The sequence below is a fragment of the Anolis sagrei genome, chromosome Y (genome assembly GCF_037176765.1).
Source record: "Anolis sagrei isolate rAnoSag1 chromosome Y, rAnoSag1.mat, whole genome shotgun sequence".
Classification (NCBI taxonomy): Eukaryota; Metazoa; Chordata; class Lepidosauria; order Squamata; family Dactyloidae; genus Anolis; species Anolis sagrei.
This window is the reverse complement of record NC_090035.1, coordinates 21,652,069-21,667,815: the sequence shown is the minus strand read 5'-3', so window position 1 is coordinate 21,667,815 and position 15,747 is coordinate 21,652,069.

Below are 15,747 nucleotides of genomic sequence, written 5' to 3'. Positions count from 1 at the left end.
ACGGCTCGGTCGGGAGACATACAGCCTCAGCTTGGCTGAGGGACTTCAGCCAGCCATCACAGCAACCTGAACTCCTTCTTTTTCCCTGGAGGTCTACAAAGTAGGCTTGGGCAGTTTGTTCTTTAATTTTGTATTTCGTTATTTATTCGGTTTTTTTTAATTAGAAGCGATTTTGATCCGCTTCTAGAACCAGGAAGTGATTTGCCAGTTTCAAAGCGGCATCCGCCATCTTTGATACGACTTCCGCCAGTTTCGGAAGTGATGTCAAAGATGGTAGGATGCTGGGAGCGCCGCGAGCCAATCAGGAGTAGCCACGGGTCAGTCAGGGTGGCCATTGCCCTTTAAAAGCGGCTGCACGCTCCACGTGGCCGCATTGCAGCCGGGGAAGCGAGGGTGGAAGGAGGTCTTTCTTCGTCTGGGAGTTCAGTGTTATTGCTGGCTTTGGAGTGCTGGGGGCAGAGAGCTTGTAGACCGCCTCCCAGTCCCTGGCTTTGGCTTTGGCTGTGGCTTGTGCCAGGCCTGCCTGTGTGTGGGGTGGGGAGGGGAAGAAATTTTAATTTAATTTATTTTCCTTTAATTTTATTTAATTAGTAATATTTTATTATATTATTAATATTTATTATTTATAAAGAATTATTTTCCTTTTATTATTAATATAAAGTTTTATTAATATAAAGTTTCAACCAGTTACTGCGGGCTCATTGGCCCAAGGAGTCAAGTTCTTTTGAAAAAAAACCCCTCTATTTTGCTTTTCTGTTACCTCAAAGAAGTTTCAACCAGTTACTGCGGGCTCATTGGCCCAAGGGGTCAAGCTCTTTTGAAAGAAACCCTCTATTTTGCTTTTCTGTTACCTCAAAAAAGTTTCAACCAGTTACTGTGGGCTCATTGGCCCAAGGGGTCAAGCTCTTTTGAAAAAATCCTTCTATTTTTCTTTTCTGTTATGTCAAAGTAATTTCAACCACTTTCTGCGGGCTCATTGGCCCAAGGGGTCAAGCTCCTCTGCCAAAAACAGTGCACTTTGCTTTTCTGTTACCTCAAAGAAGTTTCAACCAGTTACTGCGGGCTCATTTGCCCAAGGAGTCAAGCTCTTTTGAAAAAAACCCTCTATTTTGCTTTTCTATTACCTCAAAGTAGTTCCAACCAGTTACTGCGGACTCATTGGCCCAAGGGGTCAAGCTCCTTGAAAAAAAAACTCTCTATTTTGCTTTTCTTTTACCTCAAAGCAGTTTCAACCACTTACTGCGGGCTCATTGGCGTAAGGGGTCAAGCTCTTTTGAAAAAACCCTCTATTTTGCTTTTCTGTTACCTTAAAGTAGTTCGAACCAGTTAATGCGGGCTCATTGGCCCAAGGGGTCATGCTCCTTTGAAAAAAAACCCTCTATTTTGCTTTTCTGTTACCTCAAAGTAGTTACAACCAGTTACTGCAGGCACATTGGCCCAAGGGGTCAAGCTCTTCTTTTAAAAACAGTGCACTTTGCTTTTCTATTACCTCAAAGAAGTTTCAACCAGTTACTGCGGGCTCATTGGCCCAAGGGGTCAAGCTCTTTTGAAAGAAACCCTCTATTTTGCTTTTCTGTTACCTCAAAGTAGTTTCAACCACTTACTGCGGGCTCATTGGCCCAAGGGATCAAGCTCTTTTGAAAAAAAACTCTATTTTGCTTTTCTGTTACCTCAAAGAAGTTTCAACCAGTTACTGCGGGCTCATTGGCCCAAGGAGTCAAGCTCTTCTGAAAAAAAACCCCTCTATTTTGCTTTTCTGTTACCTCAAAAAAGTTTCAACCAGTTACTGCGGGCTCATTGGCCCAAGGAGTCAAGCTCTTTTGAAAGAAACCCTCTATTTTGCTTTTCTGTTACCTCAAAGAAGTTTCAACCAGTTACTGTGGGCTCATTGGCCCAAGGGGTCAAGCTCTTTTGAAAAAATCCTTCTATTTTTCTTTTCTGTTATGTCAAAGTATTTTCAACAACTTACTGCGGGCTCATTGGCCCAAGGGGTCAAGCTCTTTTGAAAAAAACCCTCTATTTTGCTTTTCTGTTACCTCAAAGTAGTTTCAACCACTTACTGCGGGCTCATTAGCCCAAGGGGTCAAGCTCCTCTGCCAAAAACAGTGCACTTTGCTTTTCTGTTACCTCAAAGAAGTTTCAACCAGTTACTGCGGGCTCATTTGCCCAAGGGGTCAAGCTCTTTTGAAAAACACCCTCTATTTTTCTTTTCTGTTACCTCAAAGCAGTTTCAACCACTTACTGCGGGCTCATTGGCCCAAGGGGTCAAGCTCTTTTGAAAAAACCCTCTATTTTGTTTTTCTGTTACCTCAAAGTAGTTTCAACCACTTACTGCGGGCACATTGGCCCAAGGGGTCAAGCTCCTCTGCCAAAAACAGTGCACTTTGCTTTTCTGTTACCTCAAAGCAGTTACAACCAGTTACTGCAGGCTCATTGGCCTTAGGGGTCAGTACCTTCAGGAAAAAAACTTTTTATTTTTATTTCTGTTACCTCAAAGTAGTTTCAACCAGTTACTGCAGGCTCATTGGCCCAAGGGGTCAAGCTCTTTTGAAAAAAACCTCTATTTTGCTTTTCTGTTACCGCAAAGAAGTTTCAACCAGTTACTGCGGGCTCATTGGCCCAAGGAGTCAAGCTCTTTTGAAAAAAAACCCCTCTATTTTGCTTTTCTGTTACCTCAAAGAAGTTTCAACCAGTTACTGCGGGCTCATTGGCCCAAGGAGTCAAGCTCTTTTGAAAGAAACCCTCTATTTTGCTTTTCTGTTACCTCAAAGAAGTTTCAACCAGTTACTGTGGGCTCATTGGCCCAAGGGGTCAAGCTCTTTTGAAAAAATCCTTCTATTTTTCTTTTCTGTTATGTCAAAGTAGTTTCAACCACTTACTGCGGGCTCATTGGCCCAAGGGGTCAAGCTCTTGTGAAAAAAAAACCCTCTATTTTGCTTTTCTGTTACCTCAAAGTAGTTTCAACCACTTACTGCGGGTTCATTGGCCCAAGGGGTCAAGCTCCTCTGCCAAAAACAGTGCACTTTGCTTTTCTGTTACCTCAAAGAAGTTTCAACCAGTTACTGCGGGCTCATTTGCCCAAGGGGTCAAGCTCTTTTGAAAAAAAACCCTCTATTTTGCTTTTCTGTTACCTCAAAGAAGTTTCAACCACTTACTGCGGGCTCATTGGCCCAAGGGGTCAAGCTCTTTTGAAAAAATCCTTCTATTTTTCTTTTCTGTTATGTCAAAGTAGTTTCAACCAGTTACTGCGGGCTCATTGGCCCAAGCTCTTTTGGAAAAAAACCCTCTATTTTGCTTTTCTGTTACCTCAAAGTAGTTTTAACCACTTACTGCGGGCTCATTGGCCCAAGGGGTCAAGCTCCTCTGCCAAAAACAGTGCACTTTGCTTTTCTGTTACCTCAAAGCAGTTACAACCAGTTACTGCAGGCTCATTGGCCTTAGGGGTCAGTACCTTCAGGAAAAAAACTTTTTATTTTTATTTCTGTTACCTCAAAGTAGTTTCAACCAGTTACTGCAGGCTCATTGGCCCAAGGGGTCAAGCTCTTTTGAAAAAAACCTCTATTTTGCTTTTCTGTTACCGCAAAGAAGTTTCAACCAGTTACTGCGGGCTCATTGGCCCAAGGAGTCAAGCTCTTTTGAAAAAAAACCCCTCTATTTTGCTTTTCTGTTACCTCAAAGAAGTTTCAACCAGTTACTGCGGGCTCATTGGCCCAAGGAGTCAAGCTCTTTTGAAAGAAACCCTCTATTTTGCTTTTCTGTTACCTCAAAGAAGTTTCAACCAGTTACTGTGGGCTCATTGGCCCAAGGGGTCAAGCTCTTTTGAAAAAATCCTTCTATTTTTCTTTTCTGTTATGTCAAAGTAGTTTCAACCACTTACTGCGGGCTCATTGGCCCAAGGGGTCAAGCTCTTGTGAAAAAAAAACCCTCTATTTTGCTTTTCTGTTACCTCAAAGTAGTTTCAACCACTTACTGCGGGTTCATTGGCCCAAGGGGTCAAGCTCCTCTGCCAAAAACAGTGCACTTTGCTTTTCTGTTACCTCAAAGAAGTTTCAACCAGTTACTGCGGGCTCATTTGCCCAAGGGGTCAAGCTCTTTTGAAAAAAAACCCTCTATTTTGCTTTTCTGTTACCTCAAAGAAGTTTCAACCACTTACTGCGGGCTCATTGGCCCAAGGGGTCAAGCTCTTTTGAAAAAATCCTTCTATTTTTCTTTTCTGTTATGTCAAAGTAGTTTCAACCAGTTACTGCGGGCTCATTGGCCCAAGGGGTCAAGCTCTTTTGGAAAAAAACCCTCTATTTTGCTTTTCTGTTACCTCAAAGTAGTTTTAACCACTTACTGCGGGCTCATTGGCCCAAGGGGTCAAGCTCCTCTGCCAAAAACAGTGCACTTTGCTTTTCTGTTACCTCAAAGAAGTTTCAACCAGTTACTTCGGGCTCATTTGCCCAAGGGGTCAAGCTCTTTTGAGAGAAAAAAACCCATCTATTTTGCTTTCCTGTTACCTCAAAGTAGTTTCAACCACTTACTGCGGGCACATTGGCCCAAGGGGTCAAGCTCCTCTGCCAAAAACAGTGCACTTTGCTTTTCTGTTACCTCAAAGCAGTTACAACCAGTTACTGCAGGCTCATTGGTCTTAGGGGTCAATACCTTCAGGAAAAAAACTTTTTATTTTTATTTCTGTTACCTCAAAGTAGTTTCAAAGAGTTACTGCAGGCTCATTGGCCCAAGGGGTCAAGCTCCTCTGAAAAAAACCCTCTATTTTGCTTTTCTGTTACCTCAAAGTAGTTACAACCAGTTACTGTGGGCTCATTGGCCCAAGCGGTCAAGCTCCTCTCCCAAAAACAGGTCACGTTGCTTTTCTGTTACCTCTAAGTAGTTATAACCAGTTACTGCGGGCTCATTGGCCTTAGGGGTCAATACCTTCGGGAAAAAAACTTTTTATTTTTATTTCTGTTACCTCAAAGTAGTTACAACCAGTTACTGCGGGGTCAATGGCCCAAGGGGTCAAGCTTCTCTGGAAAAAAACCCTCTATTTTGCTTTTCTGTTACCTCAAAGCAGTTACAACCAGTTACTGCAGGCTCATTTGCCCAAGGGGTCAAGCTCTTTTGAAAAAAAAATCTATTTTGCTTTTCTGTTACCTCAAAGCAGTTTCAACCAGTTACTGCGGGCTCATTGGCCCAAGGGGTCAAGCTCTTTTGAAAAACACGCTCTATTTTTCTTTTCTGTTACGTCAAAGTAGTTTCAACCACTTACTGCGGGCTCATTGGCCCAAGGGGTCAAGCTCTTTTGAAAACACCCTCTATTTTGTGTTTCTGTTACCTCAAAGTAGTTTCAACCACTTACTGCGGGCACATTGGCCCAAGGGGTCAAGCTCCTCTGCCAAAAACATTGCACTTTGCTTTTCTGTTACCTCAAAGCAGTTACAACCAGTTACTGCAGGCTCATTGGCCTTAGGGGACAATACCTTCAGGAAAAAACATTTTATTTTTATTTCTGTTACCTCAAAGTAGTTTCAACCAGTTACTGCAGGCTCATTGGCCGAAGGGGTCAAGCTCTTTTGAAAAAAAACCCTCTATTTTGCTTTTCTGTTACCTCAAAGAAGTTTCAACCAGTTACTGCGGGCTCATTGGCCCAAGGGGTCAAGCTCTTTTGAAAAAATCCTTCTATTTTTCTTTTCTGTTATGTCAAAGTAGTTTCAACCACTTACTGCGGGCTCATTGGCCAAAGGGGTCAAGCTCCTCTGCCAAAAACAGTGCACTTTGCTTTTCTGTTACCTCAAAGAAGTTTCAACCACTTACTGCGGGCTCATTTGCCCAAGGGGTCAAGCTCTTTTGAGAAAAAAAACCCATCTATTTTGCTTTTCTGTTACCTCAAAGAAGTTTCAACCAGTTACTGCGGGCTCATTGGCCCAAGGGGTCGAGCTCTTTTGAAAAACACCCTCTATTTTTCTTTTCTGTTACGTCAAAGTAGTTTCAAGCATTTACTGCGGGCTCATTGGCCCAAAGGGTCAAGCTCTTTTGAAAAAAACCCTCTATTTTGTTTTTCTGTTACCTCAAAGTAGTTTCAACCACTTACTGCGGGCACATTGGCCCAAGGGGTCAAGCTCTTTTGAATAACACCCTCTATTTTTTTTTTCTGTTACGTCAAAGTAGTTTCAACCACTTACTGCGGGCTCATTGGCCCAAGGGGTCAAGCTCTTTTGAAAAAAACCCTCTATTTTTTTTTCTGTTACCTCAAAGTAGTTTCAACCACTTACTGCGGGCACATTGGCCCAAGGGGTCAAGCTCCTCTGCCAAAAACAGTGCACTTTGCTTTTCTGTTACCTCAAAGCAGTTACAACCAGTTACTGCAGGCTCATTGGCCTTAGGGGTCAATACCTTCAGGAAAAAAACTTTTTATTTTTATTTCTGTTACCTCAAAGTAGTTTCAACCAGTTACTGCAGGCTCATTGGCCCAAGGTTTCAAGCTCTTTTGAAAAAAAACCCTCTATTGTGCTTTTCTGTTACCTCAAAGAAGTTTCAACCAGTTACTGCGGGCTCATTGGCCCAAGGGGTCAAGCTCTTTTGAAAAAATCCTTCTATTTTTCTTTTCTGTTATGTCAAAGTAGTTTCAACCAGTTACTGCGGGCTCATTGGCCCAAGCTCTTTTGAAAAAAACCGCTCTATTTTGCTTTTCTGTTACCTCAAAGTAGTTTCAACCACTTACTGCGGGCTCATTGGCCCAAGGGGTCAAGCTCCTCTGCCAAAAACAGTGCACTTTGCTTTTCTGTTACCTCAAAGAAGTTTCAACCACTTACTGCGGGCTCATTTGCCCAAGGGGTCAAGCTCTTTTGAGAAAAAAAAACGCATCTATTTTGCTTTTCTGTTACCTCAAAGAAGTTTCAACCAGTTACTGCGGGCTCATTGGCCCAAGGGGTCGAGCTCTTTTGAAAAACACCCTCTATTTTGTTTTTCTGTTACCTCAAAGTAGTTTCAACCACTTACTGCGGGCACATTGGCCCAAGGGGTCAAGCTCTTTTGAATAACACCCTCTATTTTTCTTTTCTGTTACGTCAAAGTAGTTTCAACCACTTACTGCGGGCTCATTGGCCCAAGGGGTCAAGCTCTTTTGAAAAAACCCCTCTATTTTCGTTTTTCTGTTACCTCAAAGTAGTTTCAACCACTTACTGCGGGCACATTGGCCCAAGGGGTCAAGCTCCTCTGCCAAAAACAGTGCACTTTGCTTTTCTGTTACCTCAAAGCAGTTACAACCAGTTACTGCAGGCTCATTGGCCTTAGGGGTCAATACCTTCAGGAAAAAAACTTTTTATTTTTATTTCTGTTACCTCAAAGTAGTTTCAACCACTTACTGCGGGCTCATTGGCCCAAGGGCTCAAGCTCTTTTGAAAAAACCCCCTCTATTTTGCTTTTCTTTTACCTCAAAGAAGTTTCAACCAGTTACTGCGGGCTCATTGGCCCAAGGGGTCAAGCTCTTTTGAAAAAATCCTTCTATTTTTCTTTTCTGTTATGTCAAAGTAGTTTCAACCAGTTACTGCGGGCTCATTGGCCCAAGCTCTTTTGAAAAAAACCCCTCTATTTTGCTTTTCTGTTACCTCAAAGTAGTTTCAACCACTTACTGCGGGGTCATTGGCCCAAGGGGTCAAGCTCCTCTGCCAAAAACAGTGCACTTTGCTTTTCTGTTACCTCAAAGAAGTTTCAACCAGTTACTTCGGGCTCATTGGCCCAAGGGGTCAAGCTCTTTTGAAAGAAACCCTCTATTTTGCTTTTCTGTTACCTCAAAGAAGTTTCAACCAGTTACTGCGGGCTCATTGGCCCAAGGGGTCGAGCTCTTTTGAAAAACACCCTCTATTTTTCTTTTCTGTTACGTCAAAGTAGCTTCAACCACTTACTGCGGGCTCATTGGCCCAAGGGGTCAAGCTCTTTTGAAAAAAACCCTCTATTTTTTTTTCTGTTACCTCAAAGTAGTTTCAACCACTTACTGCGGGCACATTGGCCCAAGGGGTCAAGCTCCTCTGCCAAAAACAGTGCACTTTGCTTTTCTGTTACCTCAAAGCAGTTACAACCAGTTACTGCAGGCTCATTGGCCTTAGGGGTGAATACCTTCAGGAAAAAAACTTTTTATTTTTATTTCTGTTACCTCAAAGTAGTTTCAACCAGTTACTTCAGGCTCATTGGCCCCAGGGGTCAAGCTCTTTTGAAAAAAACCCCTCTATTTTGCTTTTCTGTTACCTCAAAGAAGTTTCAACCAGTTACTGCGGGCTCATTGGCCCAAGGGGTCAAGCTCTTTTGAAAAAATCCTTCTATTTTTCTTTTCTGTTATGTCAAAGTAGTTTCAACCACTTACTGCGGGCTCATTGGCCCAAGCTCTTTTGAAAAAAACCGCTCTATTTTGCTTTTCTGTTACCTCAAAGTAGTTTCAACCACTTACTGTGGGCTCATTGGCCCAAGGGGTCAAGCTCCTCTGCCAAAAACAGTGCACTTTGCTTTTCTGTTACCTCAAAGAAGTTTCAACCACTTACTGCGGGCTCATTTGCCCAAGGGGTCAAGCTCTTTTGAGAAAAAAAAACGCATCTATTTTGCTTTTCTGTTACCTCAAAGAAGTTTCAACCAGTTACTGCGGGCTCATTGGCCCAAGGGGTCGAGCTCTTTTGAAAAACACCCTCTATTTTGTTTTTCTGTTACCTCAAAGTAGTTTCAACCACTTACTGCGGGCACATTGGCCCAAGGGGTCAAGCTCTTTTGAATAACACCCTCTATTTTTCTTTTCTGTTACGTCAAAGTAGTTTCAACCACTTACTGCGGGCTCATTGGCCCAAGGGGTCAAGCTCTTTTGAAAAACACCCTCTATTTTGTTTTTCTGTTACCTCAAAGTAGTTTCAACCACTTCCTGCGGGCACATTGGCCCAAGGGGTCAAGCTCCTCTGCCAAAAACAGTGCACTTTGCTTTTCTGTTACCTCAAAGCAGTTACAACCAGTTACTGCAGGCTCATTGGCCTTAGGGGTCAATACCTTCAGGAAAAAAACTTTTTATTTTTATTTCTGTTACCTCAAAGTAGTTTCAACCACTTACTGCGGGCTCATTGGCCCAAGGGGTCAAGCTCTTTTGAAAAAAACCCCTCTATTTTGCTTTTCTTTTACCTCAAAGAAGTTTCAACCAGTTACTGCGGGCTCATTGGCCCAAGGGGTCAAGCTCTTTTTAAAAAATCCTTCTATTTTTCTTTTCTGTTATGTCAAAGTAGTTTCAACCAGTTACTGCGGGCTCATTGGCCCAAGGGGTCGAGCTCTTTTGAAAAACACCCTCTATTTTGTTTTTCTGTTACCTCAAAGTAGTTTCAACCACTTACTGCGGGCACATTGGCCCAAGGGGTCAAGCTCTTTTGAATAACACCCTCTATTTTTCTTTTCTGTTACGTCAAAGTAGTTTCAACCACTTACTGCGGGCTCATTGGCCCAAGGGGTCAAGCTCTTTTGAAAAAAACCCTCTATTTTGTTTTTCTGTTACCTCAAAGTAGTTTCAACCACTTACTGCGGGCACATTGGCCCAAGGGGTCAAGCTCCTCTGCCAAAAACAGTGCACTTTGCTTTTCTGTTACCTCAAAGCAGTTACAACCAGTTACTGCAGGCTCATTGGCCTTAGGGGTCAATACCTTCAGGAAAAAAACTTTTTATTTTTATTTCTGTTACCTCAAAGTAGTTTCAACCACTTACTGCGGGCTCATTGGCCCAAGGGGTCAAGCTCTTTTGAAAAAAACCCCTCTATTTTGCTTTTCTTTTACCTCAAAGAAGTTTCAACCAGTTACTGCGGGCTCATTGGCCCAAGGGGTCAAGCTCTTTTTAAAAAATCCTTCTATTTTTCTTTTCTGTTATGTCAAAGTAGTTTCAACCAGTTACTGCGGGCTCATTGGCCCAAGCTCTTTTGAAAAAAAACCCTCTATTTTGCTTTTCTGTTATCTCAAAGTAGTTTCAACCACTTACTGCGGGCTCATTGGCCCAAGGGGTCAAGCTCCTCTGCCAAAAACAGTGCACTTTGCTTTTCTGTTACCTCAAAGAAGTTTCAACCACTTACTGCGGGCTCAGTTGCCCAAGGGGTCAAGCTCTTTTGAGGAAAAAAAACGCATCTATTTTGCTTTTCTGTTACCTCAAAGAAGTTTCAACCACTTACTGCGGGCTCATTGGCCCAAGGGGTCGAGCTCTTTTGAAAAACACCCTCTATTTTTCTTTTCTGTTACGTCAAAGTAGTTTCAACCACTTACTGCGGGCTCATTGGCCCAAGGGGTCGAGCTCTTTTGAAAAAAACCCTCTATTTTTTCTGTTACCTCAAAGTAGTTTCAACCACTTACTGCGGGCACATTGGCCCAAGGGGTCAAGCTCCTCTGCCAAAAACAGTGCACTTTGCTTTTCTGTTACCTCAAAGCAGTTACAACCAGTTACTGCAGGCTCATTGGCCTTAGGGGTCAATACCTTCAGGAAAAAAACTTTTTATTTTTATTTCTGTTACCTCAAAGTAGTTTCAACCAGTTACTGCAGGCTCATTGGCCCAAGGGGTCAAGCTCTTTTGAAAAAAAACCCTCTATTTTGCTTTTCTGTTACCTCAAAGAAGTTTCAACCACTTACTGCGGGCTCATTGGCCCAAGGGGTCAAGCTCTTTTGAAAAAATCCTTCTATTTTTCTTTTCTGTTATGTCAAAGTAGTTTCAACCAGTTACTGCGGGCTCATTGGCCCAAGCTCTTTTGAAAAAAAACCCTCTATTTTGCTTTTCTGTTACCTCAAAGTAGTTTCAACCACTTACTGCGGGCTCATTGGCCCAAGGGGTCAAGCTCCTCTGCCAAAAACAGTGCACTTTGCTTTTCTGTTACCTCAAAGAAGTTTCAACCACTTACTGCGGGCTCATTTGCCCAAGGGGTCAAGCTCTTTTGAGAAAAAAAAACGCATCTATTTTGCTTTTCTGTTACCTCAAAGAAGTTTCAACCAGTTACTGCAGGCTCATTGGCCTTAGGGGTCAATACCTTCAGGAAAAATACTTTTTATTTTTATTTCTGTTACCTCAAAGTAGTTTCAACCAGTTACTCCAGGCTCATTGGCCCAAGGGGTCAAGCTCCTCTGAAAAAAACCCTCTATTTTGCTTTTCTGTTACCTCAAAGTAGTTTCAACCACTTACTGCGGGCTCATTGGCCCAAGGAGTCGAGCTCTTTTGAAAAACACCCTCTATTTTGTTTTTCTGTTACCTCAAAGAAGTTTCAACCAGTTACTGCGGGCTCATTGGCCCAAGGGGTCAAGCTCTTTTGAATAACACCCTCTATTTTTCTTTTCTGTTACGTCAAAGTAGTTTCAACCACTTACTGCGGGCTCATTGGCCCAAGGGGTCAAGCTCTTTTGAAAAAAACCCTCTATTTTGTTTTTCTGTTACCTCAAAGTAGTTTCAACCACTTACTGCGGGCACATTGGCCCAAGGGGTCAAGCTCCTCTGCCAAAAACAGTGCACTTTGCTTTTCTGTTACCTCAAAGCAGTTACAACCAGTTACTGCAGGCTCATTGGCCTTAGGGGTCAATACCTTCAGGAAAAAAACTTTTTATTTTTATTTCTGTTACCTCAAAGTAGTTTCAACCACTTACTGCGGGCTCATTGGCCCAAGGGCTCAAGCTCTTTTGAAAAAAACCCCTCTATTTTGCTTTTCTTTTACCTCAAAGAAGTTTCAACCAGTTACTGCGGGCTCATTGGCCCAAGGGGTCAAGCTCTTTTGAAAAAATCCTTCTATTTTTCTTTTCTGTTATGTCAAAGTAGTTTCAACCAGTTACTGCGGGCTCATTGGCCCAAGCTCTTTTGAAAAAAAACCCTCTATTTTGCTTTTCTGTTACCTCAAAGTAGTTTCAACCACTTACTGCGGGGTCATTGGCCCAAGGGGTCAAGCTCTTTTGAAAAAACCCCCTCTATTTTGCTTTTCTTTTACCTCAAAGAAGTTTCAACCAGTTACTGCGGGCTCATTGGCCCAAGGGGTCAAGCTCTTTTGAAAAAATCCTTCTATTTTTCTTTTCTGTTATGTCAAAGTAGTTTCAACCAGTTACTGCGGGCTCATTGGCCCAAGCTCTTTTGAAAAAAAACCCTCTATTTTGCTTTTCTGTTACCTCAAAGTAGTTTCAACCACTTACTGCGGGCTCATTGGCCCAAGGGGTCAAGCTCCTCTGCCAAAAACAGTGCACTTTGCTTTTCTGTTACCTCAAAGAAGTTTCAACCACTTACTGCGGGCTCAGTTGCCCAAGGGGTCAAGCTCTTTTGAGAAAAAAAACGCATCTATTTTGCTTTTCTGTTACCTCAAAGAAGTTTCAACCAGTTACTGCGGGCTCATTGGCCCAAGGGGTCAAGCTCTTTTGAATAACACCCTCTATTTTTCTTTTCTGTTACGTCAAAGTAGTTTCAACCACTTACTGCGGGCTCATTGGCCCAAGGGGTCAAGCTCTTTTGAAAAAAACCCTCTATTTTGTTTTTCTGTTACCTCAAAGTAGTTTCAACCACTTACTGCGGGCACATTGGCCCAAGGGGTCAAGCTCCTCTGCCAAAAACAGTGCACTTTGCTTTTCTGTTACCTCAAAGCAGTTACAACCAGTTACTGCAGGCTCATTGGCCTTAGGGGTCAATACCTTCAGGAAAAAAACTTTTTATTTTTATTTCTGTTACCTCAAAGTAGTTTCAACCACTTACTGCGGGCTCATTGGCCCAAGGGCTCAAGCTCTTTTGAAAAAAACCCCTCTATTTTGCTTTTCTTTTACCTCAAAGAAGTTTCAACCAGTTACTGCGGGCTCATTGGCCCAAGGGGTCAAGCTCTTTTGAAAAAATCCTTCTATTTTTCTTTTCTGTTATGTCAAAGTAGTTTCAACCAGTTACTGCGGGCTCATTGGCCCAAGCTCTTTTGAAAAAAAACCCTCTATTTTGCTTTTCTGTTACCTCAAAGTAGTTTCAACCACTTACTGCGGGGTCATTGGCCCAAGGGGTCAAGCTCTTTTGAAAAAAACCCCTCTATTTTGCTTTTCTTTTACCTCAAAGAAGTTTCAACCAGTTACTGCGGGCTCATTGGCCCAAGGGGTCAAGCTCTTTTGAAAAAATCCTTCTATTTTTCTTTTCTGTTATGTCAAAGTAGTTTCAACCAGTTACTGCGGGCTCATTGGCCCAAGCTCTTTTGAAAAAAAACCCTCTATTTTGCTTTTCTGTTACCTCAAAGTAGTTTCAACCACTTACTGCGGGCTCATTGGCCCAAGGGGTCAAGCTCCTCTGCCAAAAACAGTGCACTTTGCTTTTCTGTTACCTCAAAGAAGTTTCAACCACTTACTGCGGGCTCAGTTGCCCAAGGGGTCAAGCTCTTTTGAGAAAAAAAACGCATCTATTTTGCTTTTCTGTTACCTCAAAGAAGTTTCAACCAGTTACTGCGGGCTCATTGGCCCAAGGGGTCGAGCTCTTTTGAAAAACACCCTCTATTTTTCTTTTCTGTTACGTCAAAGTAGTTTCAACCACTTACTGCGGGCTCATTGGCCCAAGGGGTCAAGCTCTTTTGAAAAAACCCCTCTATTTTCGTTTTTCTGTTACCTCAAAGTAGTTTCAACCACTTACTGCGGGCACATTGGCCCAAGGGGTCAAGCTCCTCTGCCAAAAACAGTGCACTTTGCTTTTCTGTTACCTCAAAGCAGTTACAACCAGTTACTGCAGGCTCATTGGCCTTAGGGGTCAATACCTTCAGGAAAAAAACTTTTTATTTTTATTTCTGTTACCTCAAAGTAGTTTCAACCAGTTACTGCAGGCTCATTGGCCCAAGGTTTCAAGCTCTTTTGAAAAAAACCCCTCTATTTTGCTTTTCTGTTATGTCAAAGTAGTTTCAACCAGTTACTGCGGGCTCATTGGCCTTAGGGGTCAATACCTTCAGGAAAAAAACTTTTTATTTTTATTTCTGTTACCTCAAAGAAGTTTCAACCACTTACTGCGGGCTCATTGGCCCAAGGGGTCAAGCTCTTTTGAAAAAATCCTTCTATTTTTCTTTTCTGTTATGTCAAAGTAGTTTCAACCAGTTACTGCGGGCTCATTGGCCCAAGCTCTTTTGAAAAAAAACCCTCTATTTTGCTTTTCTGTTACCTCAAAGTAGTTTCAACCACTTACTGCGGGCTCATTGGCCCAAGGGGTCAAGCTCCTCTGCCAAAAACAGTGCAGTTTGCTTTTCTGTTACCTCAAAGATGTTTCAACCACTTACTGCGGGCTCATTTGCCCAAGGGGTCAAGCTCTTTTGAGAAAAAAAAACGCATCTATTTTGCTTTTCTGTTACCTCAAAGAAGTTTCAACCAGTTACTGCGGGCTCATTGGCCCAAGGGGTCGAGCTCTTTTGAAAAACACCCTCTATTTTTCTTTTCTGTTACGTCAAAGTAGCTTCAACCACTTACTGCGGGCTCATTGGCCCAAGGGGTCAAGCTCTTTTGAAAAAAACCCTCTATTTTGTTTTTCTGTTACCTCAAAGTAGTTTCAACCACTTACTGCGGGCACATTGGCCCAAGGGGTCAAGCTCCTCTGCCAAAAACAGTGCACTTTGCTTTTCTGTTACCTCAAAGCAGTTACAACCAGTTACTGCAGGCTCATTGGCCTTAGGGGTCAATACCTTCAGGAAAAATACTTTTTATTTTTATTTCTGTTACCTCAAAGTAGTTTCAACCAGTTACTGCAGGCTCATTGGCCCAAGGGGTCAAGCTCCTCTGAAAAAAACCCTCTATTTTGCTTTTCTGTTACCTCAAAGTAGTTTCAACCACTTACTGCGGGCTCATTGGCCTAAGGGGTCAAGCTCCCCTGCCAAAAACAGTGCACTTTGCTTTTCTGTTACCTCAAAGTAGTTACAACCAGTTACTTTGGGCTCATTGGCCCAAGGGGTCAAGCTCCTCTCCCAAAAACAGTGCACTTTGCTTTTCTGTTACCTCAAAGTAGTTACAACCAGTTACTGCGGGCTCATTGGCCTTAGGGGTCAATACCTTCAGGAAAAAAACTTTTTATTTTTATTTCTGTTACCTCAAAGTAGTTACAACCAGTTACTGCAGGATCAATGGCCCAAGGTGTCAAGCTCCTCTGGAAAAAAACCCTTTATTTTGCTTTTCTGTTACCTCAAAGCCGTTACAACCAGTTACTGCAGGCTCATTGGCCCAAGGGGTCAAACTCCTCTTCCAAAAACAGTGCACTTTGCTTTTCTGTTACCTCAAAGTAGTTACAACCAGTTCCTGCGGGCTCATTGGCCCAAGCAGTCAATACAATTTTCCTCTTTTTTTTTTTGTCCTCAAATTTTCCTTTCCTTGCCTTACGTTCCCTCTTAGTTGTTATTTTGGCCTGCACCCCTCACTCCTAGTACCGTTAAAGTACATCCTATGTTGATTAGGTTTCCCCTGTGAGTGCAGTTAGTTACAATCAGAAACGTTCTAATACTCTGAGGAAACCTCACGCATTCCTAGCAGCCTTTGCCTTTGACTTGTTTTATGAAACATTTCCTTCCAAGGTCTTCGGGACGCAAGGGCCCAGTGTGGGTATCACGAACATATAAGAAAGGCAGGGGAACGATGATGAACACATCGAGAAGGAGGGAACATTCAACCAACAACATGGCTACTGAAACAGACACAAATGTTTTATCAAGCTGTGAGATGGGAGAATCTTCTTCATCTGTTCGAAAGTCTCAACGTTGCGCTTGAGATGTCCTACAAAGTATCAAACTACCTCTGGTTATGAAGAGGAGGGTG